This window comes from Taudactylus pleione, unplaced genomic scaffold (genome assembly GCF_031769625.1).
Source record: "Taudactylus pleione unplaced genomic scaffold, aTauple2 ptg000016l, whole genome shotgun sequence".
NCBI lineage: Eukaryota > Metazoa > Chordata > Amphibia > Anura > Myobatrachidae > Taudactylus > Taudactylus pleione.
This window is the reverse complement of record NW_028284418.1, coordinates 26,428,081-26,438,999: the sequence shown is the minus strand read 5'-3', so window position 1 is coordinate 26,438,999 and position 10,919 is coordinate 26,428,081.

The following is a 10,919-nucleotide window of genomic DNA, read 5'->3' as shown; positions in this document are numbered from 1 at the left end:
CAAGTGTGCGCCTGTGTCCCATAAATAAAGGGCCGGCTGGATTGACCGCTAAAGGGTGCTGTAACCCCCAAAGGGCACTCCAAACAAACTAAAAATTTTTTTTCTGTGTTTGTGAATTGTGTGCACTGTGGCTGCACGTGCATCAACAAAGAAGCAGCGCCAAGCGTGCGCCTGTGTCCCATAAGTAAAAGGCCGGCTGGCTTGTCCGTTAAAGGGTGCTGTAACCCCCAAAGGGCACTCCAAACAAAATAAAAAAATATATTTTTTTGTGTTTGTGAATTGTGTGCGCAGTAGCCGCACGTGCATCAACAAAGTAGTGCCAAGCGTGCGCCTGTGTCCCATAAATAAAGGGCCGGCTGGATTGACCGCTAAAGGGTGCTGTAACCCCCAAAGGGCACTCCAAACAAAATAAAAAAAAATTTCTGTGTTTGTGAATTGTGTGCACTGTGGCTGCACGTGCATCAACGAAGGAGCAGCGCCAAGCGTGCGCCTGTGTCCCATAAGTAAAAGTCCGGCTGGCTTGTCCATTAAAGGGTGCTGTAACCCCCAAAGGGCACTCCAAACAAAATAAAAAAATATATTTTTTTGTGTTTGTGAATTGTGTACGCAGTAGCCGCACGTGCATCAACAAAGTAGTGCCAAGCATGCGCCTGTGTCCCATAAATAAAGGGCCGGCTGGATTGACCGCTAAAGGGTGCTGTAACCCCCAAAGGGCACTCCAAACAAAATAAAAAAAAAAATTCTGTGTTTGTGAATTGTGTGCACTGTGGCTGCACGTGCATCAACAAAGGAGCAGCGCCAAGCGTGCGCCTGTGTCCCATAAGTAAAAGGCCGGCTGGCTTGTCCGTTAAAGGGTGCTGTGACCCCCAAAGGGCACTCCAAACAAAATAAAAATATATTTTCTGTGTTTGTGAATTGTGTGGGCTGTAGCTGCATGTGCATCAACAAAGGAGCAGCGCCAAGCGTGCGCCTGTGTCCCATAAGTAAAGGGCCGGCTGGCTCATTTCTTAAAGGGTGGTGTAACCCACAAAGTGCACTAGTCTCCAACAAAAATAAAAAAAAAATTTCTGTGTTTGTGTGCGCCTTAGCCGCATGTATATATCAATATAACATAAATGGAGGACCAAACTTTCTCTGATAAAAATAAAATAGGGAAAGATCAAGAACCACTTCATCCTAGTCCTGAAGCTGCTGCCACTAGTCATGACATAGACGATAACATGCCATCAACGTCGTCTGCCAAGGCCAATGCCCAATGCCAATATGCCATTTACGACACGGAGTGGCAAGGAACGGCTAAGGTCTTTCCCTATGTTCATGACTAGTGGTTCAGCTTCACATGACGATGGAAGCCCTTCTCCCGCTAAAAAAATCAAACGAGTTAAGCTGGCAAAAGCACAGCGAAGAACTGTGCGTTCTAAGAAGATATCACAAATCCCCAAGGAGAGTCCAAGTGTGGTGGCGGTTGCGATGCCTGACCTTCCCAGCACTGGACGGAAAGAGGTGGCTCTTTCCACCATTTGCACGCCCCCTGCAAGTGCTGAAAGGAGCACCCACAGTCCACTTGCTGATATGCAAATTGAAGATTTCACTATTGAAGTACAACAGGATGGGGATACTGGTGTAGCTGGCACTGAGGAGGAAGTTGGCGAGGAGGATTCTGATGGTGATGTGGTTTGTTTAAATCAGGCTCCGGGGGAGACAGTTGTTGTCCGTGGGATGAAAAAGCCCATCACGGTCATGCCTGGGCAGAAGACCAAACATTCCACCTCTTTGGTCTGGCAATATTTCTATCCAAATCCGGACAACAACTGTCTTGCCATATGTACCATATGTAAAGGTGAAATAAGTAGGGGTAGGGACGTTAACCACCTAGGAACATCCTCCCTTATACGGCACCTGCAGCGCGTTCATAAAAAGTTACTGTCAAGTTCAGAAACTTTGGCTAAGACCGTAAGCAGTCCAGGGACACCTAAATCCCTTTTTCCTGTTTTATCCAAGGAATCGGTGGATGAGGAGAATGAGGATGACATCTTGCCTCCGTAGAGCCAGTTTGTGCAGGGACACATTAATTGCCAGCTTGTTTTGTGGGGGCCCAAATGAACCAATCATTTCAGCCACAGTCATGTGGCAGACCCTGGCGCTGAAATGATTGGTTTGTTAAAGTGTGCATGTCCTATTTATACAACATAAGGGTGGGTGGGAGGGCCCAAGGACAATTCCATCTTGCACCTCTCTTTTTTCTTTGCAGTATGTACTGTTTGGGGCCTAGTTTTTCAAACTGCCATCCTGTCTGCCACTGCAGTGTCACTCCTAGATGGGCCACGTGTTTGTGCCGCCCACTCGTGCCGCTTAGCATAGTCATCCAGCTACCTCGGTGCAATCTTTTGGCCATAAAAACAATATTGTGAGGTGTGAGGTGTTCAGAATAGACTGGAAATGAGTGGAAATGAATGTTATTGAGGTTAATAATTGTATAGGAGCAGAAAAACCCACAAATTCTGTGATTTAAGCTGTTTGGGGGTTACACCACCCTTTAACAGATGAGCCAGCCGGCCCTTTACCTATGACACAGGCGCACGCTTGGTGCTACTTTGTTGATGCACGTGCGGCTACTGCGCACACAATTCACAAACACAAAAAAAAAAAATTTTTTTTTTGGAGAGCACTTTGGGGGAGCACCCCTGATGCACAGATCACCCCCTGGACAACACTACAGTACCCCTCTAGGACTACAGCCTTTATGGGACACTGCACAACACAGTCCAGCCAGCCCCTATAGACTTTGGAGTGGACACAGCCCCTATGGACAACTAACTGCACAACACAGCCCAGCCAGCCCCTATGACAGCAGCACAACACAGCCCAGCCAGCCCCTATGACAGCAGCACAACACAGCCCAGCCAGCGCCTATGGACAACAGCAGCACAACACAACCCAGTCAGCCCCTATGGACTGAGTGGTCACAGCCCCTATGGACAACAGTAGCACAACACAGCCCAGCCAGCCCTAGCTCCCACCCTCCCTCTTTACTGTCCACAGCCAGAGTGAGAAATGGCGCCGACGCGGGGACCTTTTATAGAATCCAAAACCCACGAGATCCGGAAGGCGGGATGATGACGTTTTGCCTCGATTTCAGATCCGAGTCAGGCGGGAAAAGTCGAGCCTGACTCGGATACGACTCGAATCGGGGGGGCTCGGGGGGGTTCGGATTTCAGAAATCCGAACCCGCTCATCCCTAATATATATATATATATTATATATATACTGTGTGTATAAACATATATATGAATAAGTACCTGCCTGTATTTCTCAGCATTGAGGGCACCATTTATCCTGACCAAATCTCCAACTCCATTTGTTGAAATGCAGCCCCAAACTTGCAAGAAATCTCCACCATGCTTCACTGTTGCCTGCAGACACTCATTATTGTACAGCTCTCCAGCCTTCGGCGAACAAGCTGCCATCTGTTACAGCTAAATGTGATTCTTCAAAATAGCTTGAACAGCACATCAGTCTGCTTTGAAATCTTTGACTGGAGACCCTGCTGATGCAGTGTAACTACCTTGTGTCTTGTTGCTTTGCTCAGTCTTGCCATGATGTATGACCTATGACATGGAACGGTCTTCCACAACCTTACCTTTGCAGCAGAGCTTGACTGTTCCTCACCCAGTTTTAAGCCTCCTACACAGCTGTTTCAGTTACTGACTGTGTTTAAACCTACATGTGAAAATGATGATCATTATCATCTGTTTAGTATGATTGGTTAATCATACACCTGACTATAAGCTGACTTTGTACAAGTGTACCTAGAAGAGTTGATGCTATTTTGAAGGCAAATGGAGGTCACACCAAATATTTTTTTGACTTAGATTTCTCTTCTGTTCATTCATTTTACATTTTTTTAATTGATACAAACTATTAACACTTCTATTTTTCTATTTTTGAAAGCATTCTTACTTTGCAGCAAATTGTCCACACCTGCTTAAAACTTTTATTATTAAATATATATATATATATATATATATATATATATATATATATTAGGGGTGTGCACCGGCCACTTTTCGTGTTTTGTGTTTGGATCTGGATCTTTCTTCGTGTTTTGGATCTGGATTGGTTTTGCCAAAACCACCCTTCCGTGTTTTGGGTTCTGGGTTTTGTGTTTTGGATCTGTATTTTTTTGAAAAAAAGCATAAAAACAGCTAAAATCACAGAATTTGTAGGTTTTTCTGCTCCTATGCTATTATTAACCTCAATAACCTTAATTTCCACTCATTTCCAGTCTATTCTGAATACCTCACACCTCACAATAGTGTTTTTATGTCCAAAAGGTTGCACCGAGGTAGCTGGATGACTATGCTAAGCGACACAAGTGGGCGGCACAAACACGTGACCCATCTAGGCGTGAAACTGCAGTGGCAGACAGGATGGCATTGAAAAACTAGGCCCCAAACTGTACATAATGCAAAGAAAAAAAAGAGGTGCAAGATGGAATTGTCCTTGGGCCCTCCCACCCACCCTTATGTTGTATAAACAGGACATGCACACTTTAACAAACCAATCATTTCAGCGCCAGGGTCTGCCACACAACTGTGGCTGAAATGATTGGTTCGTTTGGGCCCCCACAAAACAAGCTGGCAATTTATCTGTCCCTGCACAAACTGGCTCTACGGAGGCAAGATGTCATCCTCATCCTCCTCATCCACCGATTCCTCACCCTCTTCAGTGTGTACATCCTCATCCTCACAGAGTATTAATTCGTCCCTGCTGGAACCACAGGTCCCTCTGTACGTTCTGGAGGCTGGTCTCCCTGGAAGAGTTGATAATTCATTTTATGAACATCATCTTCTCCACATTTTGTGGAAGCAACCTCCTACGCCTTTCGCTGACAAGGTTCCCGGCTGCACTAAACACTCTTTCGGAGTACACACTGGAGGGGGGGCAACTCAGGTAAAATAGAGCCAGTTTGTACAGGGACCTCCAAATTGCTTCTTTTTCCTGCCAGTACAGGTACGGACTGTCTGACATGCCTACTTGGATGCTGTCACCGATGTAATCCTTTAACAGACAGACGCACGCTTGTCGCTGCTGCTTTGAGGATTCAAGTGCGGCTACAGCCCACACAATTCACAAAGACAGAAAAAAAAAAGAATATTTTTATTGTTTGTGGAGCACACTTTGAGGGTTACACCACCCTTTAACAGACAGACGCACGCTTGTCGCTGCTGCTTTGAGGATGCAAGTGCGGCTACAGCCCACACAATTCACAAAGACAGAAAAAAGAAGAAGAATATTTTAATTGTTTGTGTAGAACACTTTGAGGTGTCACCACCCTTTAACAGACAGACGCACGCTTGTCGCTGCTGCTTTAAGGATGCAGGTGCGGCTACAGCCCACACATTTCACAAAGACCGAAAAAAAAGAACAATATTTTAATTGTTTGTGTAGAACACTTTGAGGGTGTCACCACCCTTTAACAGACAGATGCACGCTTGTCGCTGCTGCTTTAAGGATGCAGGTGTGGCTACAGCCCACACATTTCACAAAGACCAAAAAAAAAAGAACAATATTTTAATTGTTTGTGTAGCACACTTTGAGGGTGTCACCACCCTTTAACAGACAGACGCACGCTTGTCGCTGCTGCTTTAAGGATGCAGGTGCGGCTACAGCCCACACAATTCACAAAGACAGAAAAAAAAAGAACAATATTTTAATTGTTTGTGTAGCACACTTTGAGGGTGTCACCACCCTTTAACAGACAGACGCACGCTTGTCGCTGCTGCTTTGAGGATGCAGGTGGAATCTAGACGGGATTTGGAACCGAGGACACACTACCTCCATCAATTGTCTAAATCCCACTGCACTAATGTCGGATACCGGACGCACGTCTAACACCAACATAGCAGTCAAGGCCTCAGTTATACGTTTTGCTTCAGGATGACTGCTGTCGTACTTCATCCTCATCGCTAGGGACTGTTGGAGGGTCAATTGTTTAGTAAAAGTAGTGATGTTCCTACTTCCTCTCTGGGATGATGAACAACTCCCAGCAGCAGCAACAGCACTAGGAGGAAGTGGTTCTTGATCTTTCCCTATTTTATTTTTATCGGAGAAAGTTTGGTCCTCCATTTATGTTATATTGATATATATACGTGCGGCTAAAGCGCACACAAACACAGAAAATATTATTTTATTTTTGCTGGAGAGTAGTGCACTTTGTGGGTTACACCACCCTTTAAGAAATGAGCCAGCCGGCTCTTTACTTATGGGACACAGGCGCACGCTTGGCGCTGCTCCTTTGTTGATGCACGTGCAGCCACAGTGCACACAATTCACAAACACAGAAAATAATTTTTTTTTTGGTTTGGACTGGAGTGTACTTTCGGGGGTTACAGCACCCTTAACGGTCAAGCCAGCCGGCCCTTTACTTATGACACAGGCGCACACTTGGCACTACTTTGTTGATGCACGTGCGGCTACTGCGCACACAATTCACAAACACAGAAAATAATTTTTTTTTTGGTTTGGACTGGAGTGTACTTTCGGGGGTTACAGCACCCTTAACGGTCAAGCCAGCCGGCCCTTTACTTATGACACAGGCGCACGCTTGGCACTACTTTGTTGATGCACGTGCGGCTACTGCGCACACAATTCACAAACACAGAAAATTATTTTTTTTTTGGTTTGGACTGGAGTGTACTTTCGGGGGTTACAGCACCCTTAACGGTCAAGCCAGCCGGCCCTTTACTTATGACACAGGCGCACGCTTGGCACTACTTTGTTGATGCACGTGCGGCTACTGCGCACACAATTCACAAACACAGAAAATAATTTTTTTTTTGGTTTGGACTGGAGTGTACTTTCGGGGGTTACAGCACCCTTAACGGTCAAGCCAGCCGGCCCTTTACTTATGACACAGGCGCACGCTTGGCACTACTTTGTTGATGCACGTGCGGCTACTGCGCACACAATTCACAAACACAGAAAATAATTTTTTTTTTGGTTTGGACTGGAGTGTACTTTCGGGGGTTACAGCACCCTTAACGGTCAAGCCAGCCGGCCCTTTACTTATGACACAGGCGCACGCTTGGCACTACTTTGTTGATGCACGTGCGGCTACTGCGCACACAATTCACAAACACAGAAAATTATTTTTTTTTTGGTTTGGACTGTAGTGTACTTTCGGGGGTTACAGCACCCTTAACGGTCAAGCCAGCCGGCCCTTTACTTATGACACAGGCGCACGCTTGGCACTACTTTGTTGATGCACGTGCGGCTACTGCGCACACATTTCACAAACACAGAAAATAATTTTTTTTTTGGTTTGGACTGGAGTGTACTTTCGGGGGTTACAGCACCCTTAACGGTCAAGCCAGCCGGCCCTTTACTTATGACACAGGCGCACGCTTGGCACTACTTTGTTGATGCACGTGCGGCTACTGCGCACACAATTCACAAACACAGAAAATAATTTTTTTTTTGGTTTGGACTGGAGTGTACTTTCGGGGGTTACAGCACCCTTAACGGTCAAGCCAGCCGGCCCTTTACTTATGACACAGGCGCACGCTTGGCACTACTTTGTTGATGCACGTGCGGCTACTGCGCACAGAATTCACAAACACAGAAAATAATTTTTTTTTTGGTTTGGACTGGAGTGTACTTTCGGGGGTTACAGCACCCTTAACGGTCAAGCCAGCCGGCCCTTTACTTATGACACAGGCGCACGCTTGGCACTACTTTGTTGATGCACGTGCGGCTACTGCGCACACAATTCACAAACACAGAAAATAATTTTTTTTTTGGTTTGGACTGGAGTGTACTTTCGGGGGTTACAGCACCCTTAACGGTCAAGCCAGCCGGCCCTTTACTTATGACACAGGCGCACGCTTGGCACTACTTTGTTGATGCACGTGCGGCTACTGCGCACACAATTCACAAACACAGAAAATAATTTTTTTTTTGGTTTGGACTGGAGTGTACTTTCGGGGGTTACAGCACCCTTAACGGTCAAGCCAGCCGGCCATTTACTTATGACACAGGCGCACGCTTGGCACTACTTTGTTGATGCACGTGCGGCTACCGCGCACACAATTCACAAACACAGAAAATAATTTTTTTTTGGTTTGGACTGGAGTGTACTTTCGGGGGTTACAGCACCCTTTAACGGTCAAGCCAGCCGGCCCTTTACTTATGACACAGGCGCACGCTTGGCACTACTTTGTTGATGCACGTGCGGCTACTGCGCACACAATTCACAAACACAGAAAATATATTATTTTTTTAGCACTTGGGGGGAGCACCCCTGATGGACAGAGCACCCCCTGGACAACACTGCAGCACTCCTTTAGGACTGGGACACTGCACAGGACTTTGGAGTGGACACAGCCCCTATGGAGAACTGACTGCACAACACAGTCCAGCCAGCCCCTATGGACTTTGAAGTAGTGGACACAGCCCCTATTAACAACAGCAGCACAGCACAACACAGCCAGCCCCTATGGACTTTGAAGTAGTGGACAACAGCAGCACTACACTACACTACACTACACAGCCCTAACTCCCACCCTCCCTCTTCACTGTCCACAGCCGAGTGAGAAAATGGCGCCGACGTGGGTACCTTATATAGGATCCAAAACCCGCGAGACTCGGAAGGCGGGATGATGACGTTTTGCCTCGATTTCAGATCCGAGTCAGGCGGGAAAAGTCGAGCCTGATTCGGATCGGACTCGGATCGGGGGGGCTCGGGGGGGTTCGGATTTCAGAAATCCGAACCCGCTCACCCCTAATATATATATATATATCCGTATTCAATTTGGGAGCGAAAAGCTTGTGCTTGTCTTTTCGCTCCACATCGCTGATTTTCCGGGGATACAGTATCGGGTGCGTGCCCGTTTTATCCCCGTATTCAATTAGGAAGCGAAAACGGGAGCCAGCATAAAGATAAGTATCGCTAAAAATTCGGGAATTTTCGGGTTTTGTTCCTAGGACCCCCCCTAAAGATGTCCAGACATGGGGGTTCACTCTGGGTACCCCCATTTAGCCCTGCAGAATGTGTTCTGCATTTTTAAATAGCTGCGGACAGGTGTTAGAAAACACCTGCCGCATACTTGTAGAACAAACCCCTGAACCTATTTGGCTATTTTTAAACCATTTTTTATTACCCCAAGTTTAAAGTTAATTTTTTGGGGCGTCCCAATTTTTTTTTAAAGTTTTTTTTGACACAGTTTATTTTTAAATGACATTCCCAGGGGTGCAGGCTATTTTTTTTAAGCCTGCACCCCTAAACCCATATTCTGCACTTTTTTTCGCCAAGTAAAACATGGTGAAACGTTATCCCCGTTTTTTCTCAAAGACTTTTCGAACCTGCGAGAAGTCTTTGAAATTGAATACAGGGATAATTGAAATAGGCGAAAATGACGTCACCGACTTTTCGCTGCCTAATTGAATACCCCCCATAATGTTTATTACAGTTGCTGTAAGATGTAAAATTACTTGAATATCAAGTTCATATAGACCTTAATCCGGCCCTGGAAGATGTAATTCACATATTTATTAATTTATAGAAATCCAATCATTGTTAGATATTCGAAAATTTTCAAACACAGCCTGTAACTTGACAGTTAGGAGCCACTCAGCTCCTAACTGTCAACTTACAGGCTGTCATGGGTGTAACTACCATAGGTGCGAGGGGTGCAGCTGCTATGGGGCCCAGAGCTTAGGGGGGGCCAATCTTCCTTTTCAAAGTTGAAGGTGTTATATACATTTTTCACCATTGGGTGGTACATAGGGGCCCTTACAAACGTTTGGTATGGGGCCTACAAATACCTAGTTACGCCCCTGCAGGCTGTGTTTGAAAAATGACAATTGGCAGCTGATTGGTTGGTGCTTTATCACTCTCCAATTTATCACTTTCCGGAGCTTAGTACACCTGCCCCTAAGGGACATGTGCGTGGTACAATCTTTAACATACATGTATGGAAGATTGTGTTACCAAGTGAACCTCTGGTTAATAAGTGATGTTACTTTTCACATTTGTTTTATTGCATTTTCCCACTGCTTTACTAAACATCTTTCTTACCTTAATTGTATTGTCATTAGTATTCATAGGCCCTATGCTGTCACTGATAAAACATTTAAATAAAAATCCATACTAATTTTCGTTAAACTACATAATTTTTTTCATTTCAGGCAACAAATTTGTTGAATTAGCTTTTTGCTATCCTAAGATTGCAATGATCACTCTCTGTTTTGTTTCACTGTCTGTTCATTTTGCAGAGCCAAGAAGTCTCTTAGTTCAAACATCGTGGATGGAAAATTCTAAAATCTGACAGAGGATTCCTATGGACTTCAACAGTACCACTTGAACTAAAGGAAAGACTGACAAAAATTGTTAAATTAAACCGAGGAACTATTTGTAAAATTATAAATGGATGAAAAATCAAAACAAATTTCCTAATATCATTACAGGATGATATGAGCCTTAATTTGGAAGCCTACTGAATTATGCCTTTCCTGAACAAATCACAATTATATACAGTGAAAAGATAAGCTAAGGATGATACTGTAAAAGTAATTATAACATAATTGGGATATCTAGATAGTAACCACAACCACCGTCGCATACTCTCCTGGAATATATCACATTAGGGGAAGATTTCCTGTACTCCTGTGATAGCAGGCAATTCTCCCAAACAGGGCTTACCAGTTTCAAATAAAAATATTGTGTTCTATGGCACTAACTGAATTTAATTCTTAATTATTAATGTCTCTACTGGATAAAAAGACACTACATAAAACAAAATAAATCTATTTTGTGCGTCTTAGATACTAAACAATGCTATATCCAAATATAAGTATAATAAAATACAACTTCCTTAGCGCACTTTGGAAAGCACATCCAAATATAATTATTTAATGAA